We start from the raw sequence: 12,005 nt of genomic DNA on the forward strand, positions 1-12,005 counted from the left end.
TAACAGTCTTTCTGAGATATAATTCACATATGATACAATTCACCCATCTAAAGTATGTAATTCCAATGGTTTTTGATATATTACCTTTTTAATATTTTCAAATTGTGGTAAAATATATATATATATATAAAACAAACCTTGGCATTATTTTCTATTTTTATTAAAATTCCAGTTAGTTAACATACAGTGTAATATTAGTTTCAGGTGTAAAATTTAGTGGTTCATCACTTTCATATAATACCCAGTGTTAATCCCAAGTGCCCTCCTTAATGCCCGACACCCATTTAGCCCATCCCCCCACCCAACACCATACCAGCAAACCTCAGTTTGTTTTCTGTATTTAAGAGTTTCTTATGGTTTGTCTCCTTCTCTGTTTTTATCTTATTTTTGCTTCCGTTCCCCTATGTTCATCTGTTTTCTTTCTTAAATTCCACATATGAGTAAAATCATATGATAATTGTCTTTCTCTGAATGACTTATTTTGCTTAGCATAATACACTCTAATTCCATCCATGTTGTTGCAAATGGCAAGATTTCATTCTTTTTGATCACCAAGTAATATTCCATTGTATGTATCGTGTGTGTGTGTGTGTGTGTGTGTGTGTGTGTGTGTGTATACACACATGTACCACACTTCTTAGGGATAAAAAGCAGTATTATACAATCATTAAAGGGTCATTAAGAAGATATATCAATATGGTACATAATCTAAACATATATGAACCTAACAACACATATTCAAAATGGACAAAAGCTGATGGAACTGAAAGGAGAAACAGGCAAATCTATAATTACAGTTGGAGACTTCAACATTCTTATTTCAGAGCAAATAGAAAGAAATTCAGTAAGGTTATAGAAAACCTATAATACAATGTTATCAACGCTTGACCTAATTAACATTGGTAGAATTTTCTACCCAACAGTAGGATACAAATTCTTTTCAAAAGCATATGAAACAAGGCATCATATGTAACTGATGAATCACTAAATTATACTCCTGAAAACAATATTACACTATATGTTAACAAAGTAGAATTTAAATAAAAACTTGAAAAATGAAGTATAATAAAAATGAAGCATATGAAACATTCACCAAAATAGACAATATTCTGAGTCATTAAAAAATCCTCCAGGGGGTGCTTGGTTGGCTCAGTCGGTAGACATTGTGACTCTTAATCTTGGAGTCATGAGTTTGAGCCCCATGTTGGGCATAGAGATTACTTAAAAAAAAATCCTTCAACCAATTTGAAAGAACCAAAATCATAATATATATATTCTCTGATCATAACAGAATTAAACTAAAAATCAGTAACAGAAATAGATCTGTAAAATTTGAAAATTTGAAAGTTAAACAACACACCTCCAAATGACCCATGAGTCAAAGAGGGATCTATAAGGGAAATTAGAAAGTATTTTTAGTTGAATGAAAAGAAAAACACAACATACTAAAATTTATGGATGCAGCAAAAGCAGTGCTTAGAGAAAAGTGCATAGTATTTATATAGCATTAAATTCATATATCAGAAAAGAAGAAAGGTGTAAATACCATGATCTAAGCTTCTATCTTAAGAAACTAGGGGGGAAATGGGGTGCCTGGCTGGCTCAGTTGGTAGAGCATGTGAGTCCTGATATCGGGATTGTGAGTTTAAGCCCCATGTTGGATGTAGAGATTACTTAAAAATAAAATCTTGAAAAAAAAAAAGAAAGAAATAAAAGAAGAGGAAGGACACCTGGGTGGCTGAGTCAGCTAAGCGTCTGACTCTTGATTTCGGCTCAGTTCATGATCTCACGTTCATCTCTCATGAGATGGAGCCCCGTGTCAGGCTATGCACTGACAGCATGGAAGCTGCTAGGAATTCTCTCTCCCTCTCTCTCTGCCCCTCCCTGCTCATGCACACACACTCTCTCCATCAAAATAAATAAATAAACATTTTTTTAAAAAAAGAATAGCAAATTAACCCTATAACCAGTAGGAGGCAGAAAAAAAAAAAAAAAAAAAAAAAAAGAAGGAAAAGGAGAGGGAAGGAAAAAAAATGGGACCAAAAGCTAGTTCTTTGAAAAGATCATTAAAATTGATAAGTCTCTAGCCAGACTAATCAAGAAAAAAAAAAAGAGAGAGAGAGAGAGAAGGCACAAATTATAAATCACATAAATGAAAGAAATGAAAGAAGGAACATCATTACTCGTCCCACAGACATTAAAATACCGATAACAGAATATGACATACAACTCTGAGTTTATAAAGTCACCAACTTAGATCAAGTGGACTGATAGGGAGCAATGAGTCAATGAGTCAATGTAAATGTACAACCAAGACTAAACCACTATATGAGTTATAGCTTCAAACATATTGTTAGGGACATTGATAATATAAAATAATAGTATTATTAATAAAAACAAAATGTGAGGAAAAGGGAAGTGATAGAAGGTACAAAGATGGTAATTTCTTTATTTTTCATAGCAGAGAGTTTACCATAAAATTTGAAATTGAACTACATGTTTACAAAATATAAAATCTTCAATTCTTAGGCGGCCTGGGTGGCTCAGTTGGTTGAACATCTGACTTCTGTTCAAGTCATGATCTCACTGATGGGTTCCACCCCCATGTCAGGCTCTGTGCTGAGAGCACGGAGCCTGCTTTGGATTCTCTCTCTCCCTCTCTCTCTGCCCCTCACCACTAATGCTCTCTCTCTCTCTCTCTCAAAAATAAATAGAGGCTCCTGGATGGCTCAGTTGGTTAAGCATCTGACTCTCGGTTTTGGCTCAGGTCATGATCTTGCAGTTTTGTGGGTTCAATCCCTGCATCAGGCTCTGCACTGAAGGTACGGAACCTGCTTGGTATTCTCTCTCCTTCTCTCTGCCCTCCTTTACTCATGCTGTCTGTGTATCTCTCAAAAGAAATAAATAAACTTTAAAAATAAATAATTAAATAAATAAATAAAGATTTTTTTAAAATTAATTCAAAATTGACCATAGACATAAATTTAAGTGCCAAAACTATAAAACTCTTAGAAGAAAATATAGGCGTGATTCTTTATGACCTTAGGTTAACCAAGCCCTCTTTGTTTAAAAAGCACAGACAACAAAGGAAAACTTACATAAATTGGGCTTCATCATAATTAAAACCTTTTGTACTTCAAAAGATACCATCAAGAAAGTGAAAAGACAATCCATATAATGGGAGAAAAATATTTGCAAATCATATATCTGATAAGGGACTTGTATCTAGAATACATAAAGAACTTTCATAACCCAATAATATAAGGACAAATTACCAATTTAAAAAATAGGCAAAGGATCTACATAGATATTTCTCCAAAGAAGATATACAAATGGCCAATAAGATATCCAATAAGGGGTTAATATCCAAAATACATAAAGAATTTATACAACTCAATGCCAAGAAAACAAAACAAAACAACAACAACAACAAAACAAATAACCCAATTAAAAATGGGCAGGGGGGTTTGCCTGAGTGGTTCAGTCAGTTAGTTGACTCTTGGTTTCAGCTCAGGACATGATCCCAGGGTCATGGGATCAAGCCTCACATCAGGCTCTGTGCTGAGCATAGAGCCTGCTTAAGTTTTTCCTCTCTCTCTCTCTCTCTCTCTCTCTCTCTCTGTCTCTCCCCCACCCCTCCTTCACTCTGCCCCACTTATGAGCTCTCTCTCTCTCTTTAAAAAAATTTTTTTAAAAATGGCCAGAGGACCTGAGTAGACATTGTTCCAAAGAAGACATACAAATGGCCAACAGACACATGAAAAATGTTCAACATCACTAATCATCAGAGAAATGCAAATCAAAACCACAATGAGATATCACCTTACACCTGCCAGAATGGTTAGTATCAAAAATACAAGAAATAACAAGTGTTGGTGAGGATGTGAAGAAAAGGCACCCTCGTGCACTATTAGTGGAAATGCAAAGTACAGCCACACTGTGGAAAACAGTATGGACATTCCCCCCAAAATTAAAAATGTAATTACCATATGATCCAGTAATTCCATTGCTGTGTATCTATCCCCCTAAATGAAATCATTAATTCAAAAAGATATACACACTTCTATGTTTAATTGAAGCATATTTACAACAGTCAATATATGGAAGCAATCCAAGTGTCCATCCATAAATAAATGGATAAAGATGTGATATATATATGGATACATATATATACATATAATGGAATATATGTGAGATTTATATATATATATATATATATATATATATATATATATATATATACACAATGGAATATTACTCAGCCATAAAAAAAGAATTGGGATCTTGCCATTTCTAACAACATGGATGGACCTAAAGGGTATAATGCTAAGTGAAATAAATCAGACAGACAAAGACCATATGATTTCACTTATACATGGAATTGAGGAAACAAAAAAAAAAAATGAACAAAGAAAGGGACAAACAAAGAAAGAAACGACTCAAATACAGAGAACAAACTGGTGGTTGCCAGGAGGAGGTGGGTGGGCAGATGGGTGAAGTAGATAAAGGAAATTTGTAGCAGACTACGAGTCTGGAGTTCTCTCTTGTCCAGCAAGAGAGCAGATGCAGAATTGAGTGCAAGAGAGGCGAATGCCTGGGAGGAGACAAGAGCCTCAAACAGGGATTTTGTCTCCCTATTTATTGAGTTCACAAGATACTACCCACGTGGTGAACATGAGGGAAAAAAAATCTTACACACGTGAACATGGAGAAAGCAATCAGACAGTAATCATTAACTTGTATGTGTAAGAAGCAAAGGATCTGGGGGGCAAGCGGAGTTTGTGATACAGGTACATTGGCGCCAGATGGAAAGTAATTTCCTACAGGTGATATAACTCGTGATTCCATTACAGTATCTCTCTAGCTAACCTTGGGTGTTTTCACCCCGTGGTGGCAGTTTTCCAACCTAAGTTTTTTTTTTTTAACCCATTTATGTAAGTAGAACCTATTTCCCCACAGAAATTAAGAGTACATTTCTTGTGAAGAGCACTGAGTAATGTATAGATTTGTTGAATCATTATACTGTACATCGGAAACGAATAACACTTTATGTTAATCATACTTCGATTTAAAAATACAAAAAAAAGATAAATGGCCAATAAGATCATGAAAAAATGCTTATTATTAGGCATCAGGCAAATGGAAATCAAAACCACTATGTCATATCATTTTTTTCCCACTAGTATGGCTAAAATGAATAAAGTCAGAAAATAACAAATGTTGCAAAGGATGTGGAGTAATTAGAGCCATCATACACTGTTAGTGGGAATCTGGTGCAGCCACTTTGCAAAACAGTCTGGAAATTAATCAAAAAGTTAAACATACTGTTACCTTATGATCCAGCAATTCAACTCCTAAGTATATATACTCAAGGGAAATGCAAACGCATGCCTACACAAAAACTTGCACAGAAATGTTTACAGCAGCATTATTCATAACAAGCAAAAAGTGGAACTAACTCAAACGTCTATCAATTGATGAATGGGTAAATCAAATTGGTATGTCCATACAAAGGACTATTACTCAGCAATAAAAAGAATAAAATACTACTACAGTTTATAACATGAATGAACCTTGAAAACATTATGCTAAGTGAAAGTTCAATCACAAAAGACTACGTATTGTATGATTCCATTTATTTGACACACCGAGAACAGGCAAGTCCATAGAGACAGAAAACAGATTACTGATTGCCTAGGGCTGGCAGGTTTGAGAAGCAACAGCTAAACAAATAGGCCAATGAACAGAATGCCTATAAAAGGTCAAACTATGTATGGGAACTTGGCATGTGACAGAAATAGTAATAAAAATTAGTTGGGATGGGGGGGATAATTCAATAAATTAATTTGGTACAAGTGGTTACCTGTATGGAAAAAAATAAAATTAGATCCTTACTTCCTAGTATATACAAAAATAGATACCAACTAGATTAAAGGCCTAATATTAAAAACTTTTGTAATGTAAAAGTTATTACAAACAACACAAAAAGACAAGCCATCACTATATAGATACTCTAGAGAAAATAAAGTACATATACATTGCAGCATATTTTGTAAGACAAAAAATTGGAAACAACCAATATTCACCAGAAGAATACAAACACTAGTTTAACTACACAGCACCCAATGTAACAATATGGATAAACCTCTAAAACATAATAATGTTGTGTTAAGAAGCAAATTTCAAAAAGGTACGTAAATATTACACCAATCACATAATGTTTAAAAACACAAAAAATACTACATCATTAATGAATACATACATATAAAGTAGAAGTATATAAACAGGCATGGAAAGAATATGCTTGAAGACAGTGATTATCACAACAAAAAAGGGAGAGAGGGAACAAGATGAAAGGGTAGGATTTTAACTTATCTGGAATTTTTGCTTATTAAAAAAAAAACTGAAGCAAATATGGTAAAATCTGCCCAACGAATACACAGAGGCCAGTTAATTACTTTCTGTATGTTTGCTATATTTCATAATGTAAAAAAAAATTAAATAATGCCTAAAATAAAAATTTAAAACACACACAAAAATCATATTTTTGTAAGATTATTTGTCTTCAGGCCTACTATATATTTGTATATTTACATATGCATATATATGCTCTACCTCTACCTATCAGATAGATCAATCTAGAAAAACAGATCTACAAAAATGTTTACCTATTATTAACATAACATTTTACCTAAAGTATTGGCATTCTTTTCTTTATTATACTTTTCAACTTTTCTCTTTTTTTAAATTTTTTTTAATGTTTATTTATTTTTGAGAGACAGAGACAGAGAGCAAAGGAGGGGCAGACAGAGAGGGAGACTCAGAATCCAAAGCAGGCTCCAGGCTCCTAGCTATTAGCACAGAGCCTGATGCAGGGCTCGAACTCATGAACCACGAGATCATGACCTGAGCTGAAGTCGGATGCTTAACCGACTGAGCCACCAAGGCGCCCCTCAACTTTTCTTTATTATACTTCTCAACTTTTCTCATTCTAATAATGAATATGTATTCATATTTTTCTAACAGTCAAATAACTTTGCTTTATTTTTTTCTGTATTTTATTCAGATTTCCTTAGTTCTTACCGTTTACCTAATGTCCACGTCCTGTTCCAGGACCCCATCCAGGATACCACACTACATTTAGTTGTCATGCCACCTTAAGCTCCTCCTGCCTGTGACAGTTTTTCAGACTTCCTAACTTTTTTTAATTTATTTTATTTTTTTTTAATGTTTATTTATTTCTGAGACACAGAGACAGAGCATGAATGGGGGAAGGGCAGAGAGAGAGGGAGACAGAATCAGAAGCAGGCTCCAGGCTCTGAGCTGTCAGCACAGAGCCCAACGCGGGACTCGAACTCACAAACCGTGAGATCATGACCTGAGTCGAAATCGGTAGCTCAACCAACTGAGCCACCCAGGTGCCCCATTTTTAAATTTATTTTTGAGAGAAAGAGCAAGAACGCAAGCGGGAGAGGGGCAGAGAGATTGGGGGACAGAGGATCTGAAGCGGGCTCCGTGCCGACAGCAGAGAGCCCGGTGCAGGGTTTGAACTCATGAGATCATGACCTGAGCCAAAGTCCAATGGATGCTTAACCAACTGAGCCACCCAGGCACCCCCAGACTCTCTTATTTTCGATGACCTTGACAGTTTTGAGGCATCCTGGTAAGATATTTTATAAAATGCCACTATACTTGGATTTATCTGATGTGTTTCTCATGATTACTCGGGGGTTATGGGTTTTGAGGAGAAAGACCAGAAATGTAAGATACCATTTCCATGACATCACATAAAAGGTACATACTTGTAACATAACTTACCACTGTTGACATTGACCTTAATCACCTGGCTGAGCTGATGTTTGTCATGTTTCTCCACTTTAAAGTTACTTTTTTCCCCCTTCTTTAGAAAGAAGTTACTATGTAAATAAAAGCAAAAGAAAGAAAGAGAGGAGAGAAAGAAAGAAAGAAAGAAAGAAAGAAAGAAAGAGAAAGAAAAGAAAGAAAGAAAGAAAGAAAGAAAGAAAGAAAGAAAGAAAGAAAAGGAAAGGAGAAAAGAGAAAGAGAAAGAAAGAAAAGGAAGGAAGGAAGAAGTCACTATGTGTTGTCTACACTTAAGGACTGAGTTAGGCTTCCGCCTTGAGGGCAGAGAATCTACATAAATTATTTGGACTCTTCTGCATGGAAGATTTGTCTCTTCTCCATTTACTTATTTATTCATTCTTTCATTCATTTAATCATTGATCTCAGCATGGACTCAGGGATATCTGTTTTTCACCTTGGGTTATAATCCATTACTACTATATTTTATTGCTCAAATTTTTCCAGCTTTGGCCATTGGGAGCTGTTTCAATTGGCCCCTGTGTTTATTTGACACTCCCCTTCAGTGTGTAGTTTCTGTTTTGTTTTGTTATCAGTTTTTCAAACCAATGAAAAAGATTAATATATTAATAATGATGGAGATTCTATAGATTTGTTAATAATGCTTAGTACAGTGTCAAGCACAAAGACCTCAACCATAAGTAAAATTACTGATATAACTTAGATGACTATTTTAACTCAACAATATTATTAAACAGTTTTACTTTATTTTTTGAATTTTCCAAATTAGAAAACACTGCATATCTGTGATATTAACACAAGCTAACCTTTATGGAGCACTCACTATGTCAGGAATCATGCTAAGCACTTAATTAACATCAACTACTCCATTTAATTCTCACAACAACCCTGCAGCTCAACCCTGAGGAACAGAAGGCTTACTAAGTGACATCACTCTAGGAGTCAAGGATCCTATTTCTCAAAGTGTGGTTTTGAAAGAGAACTTTACCTCCATTTTTACCTTAGTCTGTACTTTCTAACTGATGAAGTTTTCCAACTTAACTTTTAACTCAAGCAAAAGAGCTGGCGGCTAAAGCATCCCATGATGGGAACCGAAACTACCCCCTCAAATAATAACAATTGCCCTGATGCCAGCAAGACCCCCCACAACTGACCCCAAGACAAGGCTTGACCTGACCTGTATTGCCCACCTACATGCACCCACCAACCTTTGTCCCACATTTTCCTTATATAAACCTAGCACTATCTTCAGCACTTTGGAGTCAGTCTTTGGGATGTAAGTCTGTTGTCTTCCCAGTATAGTCCTCACTGAAATAAATTCCTTTCTTGCCTCACTACCTCTTGTCTCTCTGCCTCTGGATGACGTCGGCAATAAGTGGCTGAACCTGGTCTGTTTGGGACCCCTGGGGCCAGGTGCTCTTGCACCCTTGGGCCCCGGCTACAGTCCCTGGATCAGCAGCATCAGTGTCATCTGAGAATTTGTTATAAATGTATATTCTTGGCACTCACTCCAGATCCCTGAGTCAGAAACTTGGGCCGGGGTCTAGAAAGCTGTGTCTTAACGTGCCTTCCAGGTGACTCTGATGCACACCAACCCTCAAGAGACTGATAAAGCCGGGCTTTAAATCTGGGTGTGAGACCTCAGAGCCCTCCAAAGCCCATGTGCTTCATCACTTTATGACACTCACTCCTTAATACACTAAGAAAGCCAGTGATAGGTAAGTTCTACTTGAAAACTGATCATAAAAGAGATGGCAGTCTGGGGCAGTTTCATCCTAATCCCTTGGTTCTAGTTCTTGACCAAGTCATTTTAAGTACTAAGTTTACCACTAGAGGGAGTCCTTATATCCCCTCAAATACTGAATCTTCAAAGAGTAAAAAAACAAAATTAGGGGCGCCTGGGTGGCTCAGTCGGTTAAGCGTCCGACTTCGGCTCAGGTCATGATCTAACGGTCCGTGAGTTCGAGCCCCGCGTCGGGCTCTGTGCTGACAGCTCAGACCCTGGAGCCTGCTTCCAATTCTGTGTCTCCCTTGCTCTCTGCCCCTCCCCTGTTCATGCTCTGTCTCTCTCTGTCTCAAAAATAAAAATAAACATTAAAAAAAAATTAAACAAATAATAAACAAAACTATTTGCTAGGGAGAGGTTTTGTATCTGTGTATCAACATTAAAACAATTTTCTTAAGCTATCTAACATGTAACAGCTACATCCGAAGTCATGTTGTATAGGCATAAACAACGGCAAAAAAATACAATATATCATGGTTGCTCACTTAATATTTTCCTTTCTAAAATGGGACAAGGGGGAGGGGAGGAGAAACCTAAGATTAAGAAAATAATAACATATGATTTAAATAAAATAATCTAATTTAAACTACATCATCACCTCTAAAGTTTCAAAGAAATATGACTGGAAAAAAGCTCAAAAACTGCTCCAGTTATATGTACAGGTACCTCCTTCCACCTCATGCAGGGCACTTGGTTTAAAAAATGGTAAATCCAGGGGCGCCTGGGTGCCTCAGTCCTTTAAGCATCTGACTTCAGCTCAGGTCATGATCTCACGGTCCATGAGTTCGAGCCCCACGTCAGGCTCTGTGCTGACAGCTCAGAGTCTGGAGCCTGTTTCGGATTCTGTGTCTCCCCCTCTCCCTACCCCTCCCCCTGCTTGTGCTCTGTCTCTGTCTCTCAAAAATGAATAAACATAAAAACAAAAAAAAGAATGGTAAATCCAGCACCTGGTATATGACAAGTTCTCAGTAAATAATGCTGAATAAATGGTGAATGAAGTTAATGTAACTCTTTGCCTCCACTGGACCTTTCTTAAACCAACCTAAGTCAATTAGAATTCATTCAATGTTATGCAAAATAAAATTGTGCTGTTTTCACAATAAATAAATATCATTGTAGTAACTTAAGAGAAGTCAGTGAAAAGTCAGTAGTAATTTAAGAAATCACTGAAAAAAGTCAAGTTATACAGCTGGTATCCTGGAAGAGTAATTCCCAGAGATTTTGGAATGCTACAACCATGATTGGCTGATCACTGACATACACTCTCCTTATTTCAAATATGAAATGGCATTCATTGACTACTTACATTAATTTATTTAATGCTTACATTTGTTTCAGAACATTGCAAAAAAAAATCACAATGTACACGGTGTGTGTGTGTGTGAGAGAGAGAGAGTCTACAACAGTGGCAAGCACACTGGAAAGAGAAGACAAGGGATTTAATTTCAATGTTCTGAAATGTCTGTTAACAAAAGAGTAAAACCAAAGAAGAGCCCAGAACTCAGGAGATGGGTTCCTAGAACATATTCATTCCATATGTTAGGTGGAGGCTGAAAGAGTACAATTCAGTATATTTTTGTTCAAAAATTGTACATGAGGCATTTGCTAAAAGATTTAAAAGTTACATGACGAATACGATAGTTGTCGCTGTAACATATAAATACTAAGATAAGGACTGCGATCCTTAATTTGTATCAACTTGACTGGGCCACAGGATGCCCAAACTTTTGACCAAACATTTTTCTGGGTGTGTTTGTGAGGATGTTTTGGAATGAGATTAACATTTGAATTGGTAGACTGAGTAAAGCAGATTGTCCTCCCTAATGTAGGTATGCCTCATCCAATCAATTTAAGACCTGACTAGAAAGAGGTGAGTCAGATGGGTGATGGGCATTGAGGACGACACTTGTTGTGATAAGCACTGGGTGTTGTATGTAAGTGATGAATCACTGAATTCTACTCCTGAAACCAATATTGCACTATAATGTTAACTAACTAAAATTTAAATTAAAAAAAAAAAAAGATACCTGACTAGGACAAAAAATCTGAGGGAGAAGGAAAGCTTCCTACCTGACTGCTTAAACTGGAATGTTGCTTTTTTTCCCAACCTTCAGACTCAGCCAGAAATATCAGCTCTTCTTGAGTCTTGAGTCTGCCAGCTTTTGGACTAGAATTCATACCATCAGCTCTCCTGGGTCTCCAGCTTGCTGACAGCATGTCCTGGGACTCAGCTCCCATTTTCACATGAGCCAGTTCTTTAAAATAAACCATATGGATGGATGGATGGATGGGTGGATGGATGGATGGATAATAAAAACATATATATACGCTATATTTAGTACATATACACATATACTATTGGTTCTGTTTCTCTGAAGAA

The sequence above is a fragment of the Panthera leo genome, chromosome F2 (genome assembly GCF_018350215.1).
Source record: "Panthera leo isolate Ple1 chromosome F2, P.leo_Ple1_pat1.1, whole genome shotgun sequence".
NCBI classification, from domain to species: domain Eukaryota; kingdom Metazoa; phylum Chordata; class Mammalia; order Carnivora; family Felidae; genus Panthera; species Panthera leo.